The sequence below is a fragment of the Rattus norvegicus genome, chromosome 2 (genome assembly GCF_036323735.1).
Source record: "Rattus norvegicus strain BN/NHsdMcwi chromosome 2, GRCr8, whole genome shotgun sequence".
Taxonomy (NCBI): Eukaryota; Metazoa; Chordata; class Mammalia; order Rodentia; family Muridae; genus Rattus; species Rattus norvegicus.
The window spans coordinates 122,437,830-122,449,118 of NC_086020.1; the positions used below are offsets into that span (position 1 = coordinate 122,437,830).

The following is an 11,289-nucleotide window of genomic DNA, read 5'->3' on the forward strand; positions in this document are numbered from 1 at the left end:
GTTAGCAAGCTGACCCAAATGGTAAGCTCTGAGGTTGATTAAAGAGCTTACCTATATAAATGAGGAAGAATCAATGGGACATGAATTTTGGACGTCAACCTCAGACCTCCACATGCATGTATGTGTGTGTTTACATGCATACACATATGAAAACAGAAAATGTGCTCCAGTCATGACACTACTCTCCTCTGCCTGGAACCTAACTTAGGAATAATTTTTTTAAGTTCAATAAACAAAGCTGCAGACAACATTCTTTAGTGGGGATGAGCTAATCCTATACACTTTCTAGTGTTCATGCAGAATTAGGTAACAGCCGCCTGCACTGAAAGAACTAACATAAGTTTTACCATTGTTTTAAGCAAGGGGGACTGTAAAGTTAGACAAGCTAAGGGAAGGGGCACAGGGAGACTGAGAGGTGACAGGGCTAGGAGACAAAGGGGGAGGTGCACAGGAGGCAGAGAGACCTCACCACTGCATGGAATTGAGTTCAGCTGTTGTCTAGAGCAGCAGCAATGTGGGTGATTCTGGGCCAGGAATGCAAAGAAAGGAGGAAAGGAGGGAGATGGGAAGGAAATCCAGTTTCACTTCTGTTAAAAAATAAAAGTTAAAACAAAAAAGATAATTACCTGAAGTTAAGATACTGTATTCATTGCTTTTCTGTGATAAAACACTGCGACAAAAAACAACTTCCAGGGGCTGGGGATTTAGCTCAGTGGTAGAGCGCTTACCTAGGAAGCGCAAGGCCCTGGGTTCGGTCCCCAGCTCCGAAAAAAAGAACCAAAAAAAAAAAAAAAAAAAAAACAACTTCCAAAAGGAAGTTTGCTTTGGCTTGGGCTTCCAGAGGTAAAAGAATCTACAGTGGCAGGAGAGGCATGGCAGTAGGCAACTAGTCAGGAAGCGGAGAGGTCAACCTTCAGCCTCGAATACAAAGAAAGCAGAGAGTGGACAAGGCTAGGAACTGTCACAGCAGCCCCACTGATATACCTCCTCCAACAAGGCTCCACCTCCTAAAAGTTTCATAACTGCACCTCATAACACCACCAACTGAGAAGGACCAAATGGTCAAAATGCCTGAGCCTACGGCATTGACCTGAACCAGGCTGGGCGATGTACTTCCTCCAATGCAAGCATTGTGGTCGTCAAGAGCAGTCCCGAGGCACAGCAGATGGTCAGGCATCAGCAGCCCAAATTCGTCTTCCTGAGGGCTTTGGTATCCCTGATGTCTCCTACGATAGATCCTCTGTCTTTCCCAAGGAACATACTTCTTACCTGCTCCCCAAGGCCTCATCAACAGACTTTCTCATTCCTGAACTACACTTCTCTGTGACCAGGTCTCCTGGGCTACCACCTGCCTACAGCCTATACAGGAGCTACCCACATTGTTTTCTGAGAGATTGCCTAAGATCTTAGACTTGATTTTAACCTAAATCAGGTGCTATTTATACCTCACGTATCCTTTCCTTACATGGGCTTATCTCCTGGTTTCATATCCATCTGGGGATTCACCGCAGAGAATTACTAAAGACTCAAGTGATGCATGTTTTACTCCCTTTTGCAACAGTTGAGCCATATTTCCCTCTGAGACCTCAGTGACCCATGGCTTCAGTTAGACTTCAGAGGAAAGAGACCAAAAGGCTTGCAAGATTGAAAATGAGATTGCTGGAGAGCCTTGGAGGCGGACACGAAACCTTCCCAGCACAGTTAAGACAGCTGTCAGATGGGCGACGCTGGGAGGAGGTGATCTTGTGCTCTGTGAGAGACTTGTCCTTCATGTGAGAGGGATCAGGATGGGAATTCAGAGCTGACAGCTGGTGGGTTGTTGACTCGGTGTCTCATCTAGCAATAGCCAATATCAGCAATAGTCTTTAGGGTGTCATGGTGCACAACCTCCAGGTTACAATTGGGTGGAATGTAAGGGTGGGACCCAGAAAGGGTATAGCTTCCAGTCTGTGCTCTCCAGTGTTAGCACCTTCTGTCTGGTCAGTCCCAGAGATGGAGGTTTTGATTTGAGGACTTGATCCCTGACCCTTTTTGACCTAGCAAGTGGATAGTGTAACAAAGAGAGCACCCTGCCAAGTAATAGAAACGGTAGCCTCCCAGCACCAGACCCTCAGAATGGAGGTCACCCTGCTGAGCAGCAGGGACCCCACAGACTACTCAATTTGAATCTTGCCCCAATGATGCTTTCTGTGGTCCGCAGAAAGTTACAGACATGCTCAGTACACATTTCTTACTCCCAAACCATGAAACTTGGAACATCTACTTTGTGTGGGCATGTGAACACCTGTGTACCCCTATGTGGAGGCCAGAGGTCAACTCCAGCTGGTGTTCTCAGTCACCATCTTCTCTGTTTGCTTGTTTGTCTGATTGTTTATTTGTTTGTTTGAGAAAGGGTTTTTCCTTGGCCTGGAGTCCCCTGATTTGCCTAGTGTGGCTGACCAGAGTCCTGAGGGTCCGTCTGTCTTTGCCTCTCCAGCACAGTGATTACAAGCATGTGCTACCACACTAGGCATTGCATGTACGTGTGCATGTGAGTACAGGTGCCCTGGAAGCCAGTGCACACTCTTCACGAATGAATCGTCTCTCCAGCCTAAGCATCTTAAGACCCGTGTGTAAGTGAAGAACTGAGTATGGTGTGTGGCCAAGCCTCACCTTTGATGATAGCTCAAGGCCTGCTTTCCTGAAGACGTTCAGCCCAGGGCACTGTCTTTTATTCCTACAAAGCAGACTGAAATCAGAACAGACAGGAGCCAGTCTGTAACCACTGCCCCCCCTTTTTCCACTGAAATTATTTTTATAAATGTTCATAATATAAAATACACACGCTTCGTTCTTTTGTTTTGTTTCGCCTTATTCTGTTTTGTCTCAAAGTTTCCCTCCATTGTGAACTACGTTCCGGGCAGAGGGGCCCAAGTAGTCATTTCTCTGAACCTTTTGAAGCTCATCCAGACTCAGGTCAACTCGGTGCAAAGTCCCCTTCATCAGCAGAGTCATGGTGACCTTGCTCGTTTCACTTCCAAGTTCCTGGAAGTCGCATAGGATCCATCAATTTCTTTTTTCATCAGCACTAAGTCAAGAATAGAAGTTCCTGTTGTGTGCTTTGTCGCCTTGGTGACCAGAGCATCATGCCAAGCTGGATTTCCTTTACACAAGGCCAATGAAATCTGGACCTTTGAAGCTGGTCCCATCACACCTGTCCTGACAGTCTGTACCCAGCACTGGTGAAGCATTTCCCGAGTTCCCTCTGAGCTGCCTGCATGAGCCTCCAGGGCATTGACTGGTAAAGAAGTCGGTCCTTCTTTTCCTTTGTCCCGGTTCAGTTTCACAACCCTGGGAGGCAAACGCCATTAGCCTCCACTTTCCAGATTGGGGAACCTAAGCACACAGAGATTATGTGATTGGCACAAAGCAGCCCTGGCCGCTGGTTGGGAAGCCAGGGTCCTGACCCCAGAGCCTGGCTCTTAACAACCGCTCACTCATGGATCAGTCTGGTGACATGGGGAATTTGCTACATGCCTGACCCTAGGGTTCTCATCTGCAAAGGTGGGAAAGATCGTAGCACCATCCTAGGGGTGTCATGGAGACCGTAAGACCACATGAACAGGCCAGTGGTTCCACTCAGCTGCCAGAAGCATCATCTTGTCCTGCGGTCAGCACAGCTCGGCTTTCCAGCTCCCCTGGGATCCTTCCGCATTGCTAGAGACAGAGTCTATTTCCTGGTCCATGCGCTTGAGGAGATTCAGCCCTTTGCGCCCCTGCCATGTTCCATACTGGAAGATCTGGCTTTCTATAGCAGCTTTGGAATCTAGACAATGTGTTATTCCCACACACCTCCGTGTTCTGTGGTCCACTCGGCTTGTTTATAACTTGAGGACAAGGGCCGCTTGACTGCTTCTGAGTCCACCCAACATTCACCTCAGCTCTCCAGTCCCTCAGGACTAGAACGGCCCCAGGGAGTCACGGGTAGCAGGCATCTGGAGCTGTGCTCAGTAAAGGTGCCGTTTCCCCTCATCCAGGCCAAGGCTGGCAGGCAGCCATGCTGGGTGGCACATTTTCTCCTCCTCAGGAAGACAAGGGTAGAGGAAGCAAGCAATGACCTCCTTCCCTACACTGCTGCTCTCCTCAGCTCTGCAGAGGAGATGGGTCCCTGGAGGCAAAGGAAATGTTCGCCCACCTGTCTGGGCCACTGTTCTGCACTCCTACAGAGGAGAGTCCCCAGGGAGAAGAGTAAAACCGGTTTGGACCTGTTCTCCAGATTCTTCTTCCCTGGTTTGGGGGTGAGCATGTGTGAGCGTGCATACTTCCACACCTGGCTAGCCACTAGGACCTGTCGCTGCACATATCTTGGTGGTACGTTGTAAGAGAGTTAATGCATTCAGGAAACTTGCCTTTCGAGGGGTCAAGCTTTGGCAGAGATTCCTCTGATCCAGAGCAGAGATGAAGACTTGGGCTACATCAGCACTTTTCCTGGCCAGCCTCTCCGACACTAACTACGGCCAGAAAGCCAACAAACACAGAAGAAAGATTTCGCCTAAAAGTCAGTGTGCAAAACAGCTTAGAGACCGTCGCTTTTCTGTAATGAGGAGTTTCTGTATGACTAGCTGTAGACAAGTGGGGGGGGGGGGCTTGGCAAGGAGACACTTTAACTTGCACTGTGAATGGCACTTTCCCAGAGTGTCTCCTTGTTCAGGAATCCTTCCATCTCTAGTACCCAGCCTGGCCATGGAAGAGAAGGGAGACCTCAGGCCCAGGGCACACACATTCACTACCCTACTGCTAAGTTTCAAACCCACAAAGGGCTGAGTTGCCCATTTAATATATTAAAGCAGACCTGGCCACCAGGTTCTCCCAGCATCCTTCAGTCCCTACTTGTTACAGGGTATCCCTGGTACCCCCTTGTTCCTACCTCAAACTCTTCAGCCCAGGGGCTGGGCTGCCCTTTTTTTTGAGACTCTTTTCTACCTAATGCAGATATTGTGATTGCCTAGCCCCTTTTTAACCTTTGACCTCCTGAATACAGTTCCCTCCTCTCTCCTCCCCTTTCACCTCCCCCCTCTCCCCACGTGGCTCAGTGTCATGATTGTTCTGGAGTCTTAAAGATGTGTCTGCCTCTGGCTATGTTCCCCCCCCCCCAATCTATAATAAACTTTCTCCTCCACCATACCCAGGAGCCATTGTGTCCTTTCCTTTCCTTTTTATTTCTGTTTTTCACCTACAAGTATCTTTGTCCAGTTGCTCTTACTTCCTGGATTAACTCAGAGAAAAGAAGGCAAGCCCTTTGGCTTTTTTTTTTTAATTTTGTAATTATATTTATGTACAGAAAACTTAAGTGTACATTTAACCCAGTTTAGTGATGAGTTCTTTAGCCTTTGCCTTTTCCAGCTTGGCAATGCGAGCCACAGACTTAGGACCCAGGACGTTGCCTCCCCAGTGGCGGCGGATCTCGTCCTATCTGTCATTATAATTGGTCCTAATAGCTTCCACCAACTTAGCCAGAGCACCCTTCTCTTCTGAGTTAACCTGTGTGAAGGCAACAGCGGTGCACGTCTTTCTGTGGACCAGGCGCCCCAGCCTGGCCTTTCCCTTGATGATGCAGTAGGGCACCCCCATCTTTTGACAAAGGGCAGGCAGGAAAACCACCAGCTCAGTGGGGTCTACATCACGGGCAATCACCACCAGCTGAGCCTTCTTGTTCTCCACCAAGGTGGTTACTGTATTGACCCCTGCTCAGAGGACAGGTGGTCTCTTAGTTGGGACGCCCCCTTTGCCAGCAGCTTTCTTCTTAGTGCAGGCCAGCAGCCTTTGCTGCTTCTCCTGCTTTGTCTCTGGCCTGTACTTGTGGGCAAGCTTAAGCAGCTGAGTCGCTGTTTGTCTGTCCAGGGCCTGGGTGAACTGGTTGATGGCAGGAGGTACTTTGAGCCACTTATAGAGGATGGCTCTTAGCTGCTGCAGTCTGATGTAGCAGGGCCATTTGAAGAAGAGTGTGAGATCTCTTTTGGGCTGGATGTCCTGCCCAATGCCGAAGTTCTTTAGCCTTTTCTCAAACAAAGGATTGACCACCTTTTTGGCCACTTGTTTCTTGACCACGGCGGGGACCGGGGCTACCTTCTTCCCCTTGGCCTTCTTTCCTTTGGGCATCTTGCTTGGCTGGAGGAGAGAGCGCCCTTTGGCTTAGAGCGCCCTTTGGCTTAGAGCGCCCTTTGGCTTTAAGGTAGTAGGTTGCAAGCAAGTAAAAGATTTGTACAATAAGAACTTCAAGACTCTGAAGAAAGAAATTGAAGAAGTCCTCAGAAGATGGAAAGATCTCCCATGCTCATGGATTGGCAGGATTAATATAGTAAAAATGGCCATTTTACCAAAAGCGATCTACAGATTCAATGCACTCCCCATCAAAATACCAATCCAATTCTTCAAAGACTTAGACAGAACAATTTGCAAATTCATCTGGAATAACAAAAAACCCAGGATAGCTAAAACTATCCTCAACAATAAAAGGACTTCAGGGGGAATCACTATCCCTGAACTCAAGCAGTATTACAGAGCAATAGTGATAAAAACTGCATGGTATTGGTACAGAGACAGACAGATAGACCAATGGAACAGAATTGAAGACCCAGAAATGAACCCACACACCTATGGGCACTTGATTTTTGACAAAGGAGCCAAAACCATCAAATGGAAAAAAGATAGCATTTTCAGCAAATGGTGCTGGTTCAACTGGAGGTCAACATGTAGAAGAATGCAGATTGATCCATGCTTATCACCCTGTACAAAGTTTAAGTCCAAGTGGATCAAGGACCTCCATATCAAACCAGATACACTCAAACTAATAGAAGAAAAACTAGGGAAGCATCTGGAACACATGGGCACTGGAAAAAATTTCCTGAACAAAACACCAATGGCTTATGCTCTAAGATCAAGAATCGACAAATGGGATCTCATAAAACTGCAAAGCTTCTGTAAGGCAAAGGACACTGTGGTTAGGACAAAACGGCAACCAACAGATTGGGAAAAGATCTTTACCAATCCTACAACAGATAGAGGCCTTATATCCAAAATATACAAAGAACTCAAGAAGTTAGACAGCAGGGAGACAAATAACCCTATTAAAAATGGGGTTCAGAGCTAAACAAAGAATTCACAGCTGAGGAATGCCGAATGGCTGAGAAACACCTAAAGAAATGTTCAACATCTTTAGTCATCAGGGAAATGCAAATCAAAACAACCCTGAGATTTCACCTCACACCAGTGAAAATGGCTAAGATCAAAAACTCAGGTGACAGCAGATGCTGGCGAGGATGCGGAGAAAGAGGAACACTCCTCCATTGTTGGTGGGATTGCAGACTGGTACAACCATTCTGGAAATCAGTCTGGAGGTTCCTCAGAAAATTGAACATTGAACTGCCTGAGGATCCAGCTATATCTCTCTTGGGCATATACCCAAAAGATGCCCCAACATATAAAAAAGACACGTGCTCCACTATGTTCATAGCAGCCTTATTTATAATAGCCAGAAGCTGGAAAGAACCCAGAGGAATGGGTACAGAAAATGTGGTACATCTACACAATGGAATATTACTCAGCTATCAAAAACAACGACTTTATGAAATTCATAGGCAAATGGTCGGAACTGGAAAATATCATCCTGAGTGAGGTAACCCAATCACAGAAAAACACACATGGTATGCACTCATTGATAAGTGGCTATTAGCCCAAATGCTTGAATTACCCTAGATGCCTAGAACAAATGAAACTCAAGAAGGATGATCAAATTGTGAATGCTTCACTCCTTCTTTAAAAGGGGAACAAGAATACCCTTGGCAGGGAATAGAGAGGCAAAGAGTAAAACAGACACAGAAGGAACACCCATTCAGAGCCTGCCCCACATGTGGCCCATGCATGTACAGCCATCCAATTAGACAAGATGGATGAAGCAAAGAAGTGCAAGCAGACAGGAGCCGGATGTAGATCTCTCCTGAGAAACACAGCCAGAATACAGAGGCGAATGCCAGCAGCAAACCACTGAATTGAGAATAGGACCCCCGTTGAAGGAATCAGAGAAAGAACTGGAAGAGCTTGAAGGGGCTCGAGACCCCATATGTACAACAATGCCAAGCAACCAGAGCTTCCAGGGACTAAGCCACTACCTAAAGACTATACATGGACTGACCCTGGACTCTGACCTCATAGGTAGCAATGAATATCCTAGTAAGAGCACCAGTGGAAGGGGAAGCCCTGGGTCCTGCTAAGACTGAACCCCCAGTGAACTAGACTGTTGGGGGGAGGGCGGCAATGGGGGGAGAATTGGGAGGGGAACACCCATAAAGAAGGGGATGGGGGAGGGGGATGTTTGCCCGGAAACCGGGAAAGGGAATAACACTCGAAATGTATATAAGAAATACTCAAGTTAATTAAAAAAAAAAAAAAAGGTAGTAGGTTGCACTGCAAAGGCCTTGGAAGCAGTTGTGGGGTGGGGTGGGGGTTCTGAGGCACATTTCAGGTCTCTGCTGATGTGAAGCTGCTGGGAAGGGTTGGGGAGGGGGGCGATGGGAAGGAGAGGGAGAAAGAGAGAGAGCAGGAGAGCACATGCACAGGGACAAGATACCTCTTAATGGCACATTCTCAAGTGACCCACTTCCTCCAATTCAGCACCACCTCCTAAATCTCCACCCCTCAAAATTAGCATGACCAGGTGGGAGCCAAGGGAACTGTTTCCGGTTTAAACCCAGTGTGTTACTATCTCTTGTTTCTAGGCAACAGATAGGGAGGGGGGTGGCAGGAGTCAGGGTTAAGTCTCTCAGTGAACCAGGTAATCTCAGGATACTGTGTTGCCAGAATTTACCTGGACCCAAATACTCAATGACAATGACACAAGATGTATGTTAAGATTTTATTATAAAACAGAACATATGACTTGATTTTCCAAGTCATGGGCTAATGTAGACACTCTGTATACATTTACCGTACTTGAGGCTACATTTATAACCCGTGTGTGTTCTATTCACTCTGTCAAAGGACATGCAGTTAACACGCTCACACTCACAGACCCATAGCATGGTCCTCTGTTGAAAGGAATGACCATTTTTTTTGGAGGGGATGGTGGAGCTTGGAACTTGCAGTGTAACTCAGATGGTTCTCGAATTCAAGAGATCTTACCTGTCTCTCCTTCCTGAGTGCTAGGATAAAAGGTGTGTGCCGCCACTCCCACTAAAAAATAGGTCTTGATTCACACAAATCAAGGTCTGGGAGTAGGGGTGACAGAGAGTACTTGCCTTGACTTTGCTGAAGGATCCAACAGATTTGACAGAACAAACAGGAAAAAGAATGAGTTGTCGGTTTCAGGCAGCAGATCAGCGTGACGTTATCCTGTAGAAACTTTTGCTTAAGTCATTTTCTTTGAGATTATAATTACATTATTTCCCCTGTCTCTTTCCTCCAAGCCCACCCATATACCTCTTCTTGCCCTCTTTCAAATTCATGGCTTCGTTATTCATTAATTGTTGTTACATACATGTATACATATTCCTAAATGCAAAAATGCAACCTGCTCAGCCTGTATACTGTCACTTGTATGTTTCCATGGCCACTTGGCACTGGATACCCAATTGGTGTGCTCTTCCCTGAGAGGGTCGTTTCTCCCCTCCTCAGCATTTTTTAAAAAGATTTATTTATTTTATTTCATGTATATCAGTACTCTATCTGCATGTACACCTGCATGCCAGAAGAGGGCATCAGACCTTAGTACAGATGGTTGGGAGTCACCATGTGGCTGCCAGGAATTGAACTCAGGACCTCTGGAGAGCAGACTGTGCTCTTAACCGCTGAGCCATCTCTCCAGCTCCTCGGTGTTCTTTAATTACCTGTAGTTCTTTGTGTAGGGCCAAGGCCCCCTGAGATATCCCAGTTCATGTTAAAATATCTATTGTCCTTGCCTTGTCCAGCTCCTGTTTAAGTAACTGTGTTTGTTGGCGAGACTTGAATGGTGCGTCTTTTGAAATTCCTGTTCTGAATCAGCGCAAATGGAGCAACAGTGCTGCCTCCTGCTACATTCTGGAGCCTCCATCGTCCTCCAGAGTAGTCTGACCATTACTTACTTCATGTTTAGTTCATTTACCACATGTAGTCAGGCTCACAATGGTAGTGATGTAGAGTCTGTGAAAGTGTGTGTGCACAAATATTCACACACTGCACCATTTTTCACAGGTTCGTAAGCGTTTGTGGATTTTGGTACTCAGGGCCTGGCACGAATCTTCTGCAGATGCCAAGCGGTGGCTGTGTTCTTCACATGCCATGACGCTCCCCCCTTTCTACATTATTAACCTTAAAATGTCATGACCACTCTCTACAGGTCAGTGACCCAGAAGAGGTGTCACACATTTTCTATTGGTGCTGAGGCCCACGAGTGACTTAGCAGGTTGCCTCCCCAGTCTGTATCGCCATCTTGGATTTATCCAGGACTGCTGCCCGGTTAGTGCTTCCCAACTAGTCTCTTCATGTCCAGGTACCATGATGGCTCATGCTTGTCCTCACCACTGGGGTGAGTCTTCCAGGCTCGGCCTGAGCTATAAGGAAGTCTTGGGTCAGGGATTTAGGGAGAGCTGCACACATCGCAGAGTCAGCTGCCTCACACCACTTACCTCCTCCAGGTCTGATTCCCACCCAGGTGCCGGAAGCCCAAGATCTCTGCGGAACATTGCCCAGGAGGATGGAGGTACTTCCTGCCTGCCGATGCTGCCTTTATCATTTGAAACCAGATATCTGCGAATGAGACAGGAGGGAGGGAGGAAGCTGTAAGCCTCTGCAGGTCTATGACCTGCTTCTCCTTAGGCCTGTAGGCACATAGACACAGGCCTGTCTTCATAGCTTTTCAAATCACTCGCTCTCTTCATTGGACCCAAGTCAGTGGGCCAAGGGAAACAGGTCTTTGCTGTTGCTTCTGCTACAGTGTTTAAGTACATTTCTTTCTTTCTCCCCCAAGTCTCCTAACAGTGGTTGGGCACATTCCCAGGACTCTGACAAAAGTCGGTGCTTCATTGGAGGCTGTGATGTCATGTGAATGGCAGGTTTGTGGTGGTATTTTGTATTTAGGCCCTTCAAAGCTGCGAGGCATCTCCTGTGTTTTATTTGGGTCAGTAGAGAAGACGGACTGTCAGCTGTTTTGGCAAAGGTTCAGCTAACCCTGGAAAAGAAGCATGTGCTTAGCATGTTACGTGATCCCTCCTGACCCACTTGAGGGATGCTCTCCAGCACATGCTCATTCCACCATGCTTGTCTGGACACAACCCTACG

The 11,289-nt window shown here is 47.2% G+C and overlaps 1 pseudogene; it reads right to left on the minus strand.

Moving 5' to 3' along the window:
- Positions 1-5,303: 5,303 nt before the first annotated feature.
- On the minus strand, positions 5,304-6,144 carry LOC108350242 (60S ribosomal protein L7a pseudogene; annotated as a pseudogene).
- Between the last annotated feature and the right edge of the window lie 5,145 nt (positions 6,145-11,289).